This window comes from Atta colombica, unplaced genomic scaffold (assembly GCF_001594045.1).
Source record: "Atta colombica isolate Treedump-2 unplaced genomic scaffold, Acol1.0 scaffold155, whole genome shotgun sequence".
NCBI classification, from domain to species: domain Eukaryota; kingdom Metazoa; phylum Arthropoda; class Insecta; order Hymenoptera; family Formicidae; genus Atta; species Atta colombica.
The window spans coordinates 2398225-2400127 of NW_017259245.1; positions in this window are offsets into that span (position 1 = coordinate 2398225).

Sequence of the window (1903 nt, forward strand, 5' to 3'; positions counted from 1 at the left end):
AAAAAATGTAATTATTATCGTCGTCTCAATAATTATTGTCTCAATAATGTAATAATGCATTATCGTTAATTTCTTAATTATAATAAGAAAATATATCAAATGCAATTAGAAAATATATCAGATGCATTTATATATTTATATATTTATTTGTGTTTGCGTTTATTTGATTGGCACTGCTGAATATCAAAGAACAATCACAACTAAGGCTCTGATTTTATTCCGTTTTTCGAAAATATAAACGTGAAATGTTTATATTCATTTTCAGAAAAATGTTTACACGTATACGTATAATTAACATATCCGTTTATTAGAAATGTTTTTCCGAATATACATATTTTAAGTCAGGGCCTGATATTATATATTTAAACGAGAATACATTTAGCACATTCTTCTTGAAAATCGTCTTGCCGAATATTTCAACGTTTTTTTTTTTATAAAATTAAAAATCGATTTTATTTTTAATATTTTTTGATAGTTTAACATTTTAAAATGCACTTTAAAGCCGTTATACACAAATCGATGTACAAAAGATGTAAAGATTTACTCGTAGAATTAGCATATTAGTTTATTAGAAACATTTGTTCAAATACACTTTTAATGTTATTTTATATACATATTTTTTTCATTTTTATTACACTCAAACGTTTTTTTACATCCGAAAAAAATTTTCTATTTTTTTAATCTAATTTTTTAATCTTTTTTTTTAATCTAATACACTAGGATGACTTTATAATAAAGGAAAAATGTTTATTATAAAAATGTGAAAATATTTGGAAAAATATTTTTTATAGATATGTATGCTAAATATACAATACGCGTAAATATATTTTTTTTTAACATCTAATAGCGAGCTCTATTTAAAATACATATATTCCAAAAAACGTTTCTATTATAATAAACAGATATGCTAATTATATATATATAAACGTGTTTTCGTTTAAACATATAAATGGCAAGCCCTAATAATAACCCAATTTCAATTAAATAACATTAATGTATTATACTTAGTATATAATTAATTAATTTTGAAGCAAATTTAATGTATTTTCTTGAGTTAATTTGTTTAATTATTATTTTAATTATATTAACGATATATTGAGAAACAATGGCAATCTGTAGAAATGATAAATTAAAAATAACTCAAATGGAGTATAATTTAAGATTACAAATGTAACAATGTAGTGTTTTCAGCTTTCGTTAAACAATGAGAATTTCTTGAACGCGTTCGTTAAATGATTATGCCATCGCGACGCGACACACGTATAGAATACACATATATATTCTTGAATACAGCGGGAAATCTTGTAGGAAATAGATATTTTCATGTCGATACAGACGAATACAAATAGCAACGTACGTGACACAAAAAAAATGTGCAAGACAAACAGATTTTTTTAAATGTATGTTAATCGGTTTTACGTCGGCCGTACAATCTTTTCGCATATTTAGTCCGGGCAATCCGACCACTAACAAGTTATATAGACTAACAACGTTACGACCACCAGTGGTGGACGAGCGGCAACGGAAATTGGGCAGGAAACCTCGATGGGATAAATTTGCGCATCACCTTGTGTACTACGTAATGGAGGGATTATCCCCCGCAAACACACGTGATTGACTAATTTTCATTATTTGGATCGATACGCACGTATATGTGAGTACTGTTAATTTTGATGATTATCGGGATTTATCTGTATACATCAAAGGGGAATACTTTCTTGTTTGATTTCAAGTAAACATTATACTTACGAATTCGATTTGTTGCGTTTACTACTTACCGTAGAATTTAATTTATGCGATATAATTGCGATCAAATAAATACAGCAAATATCAATATAAGGTTTAATGATCTTTATGGGCAAAATATTGTATATATATATATATATATATATATATATATATA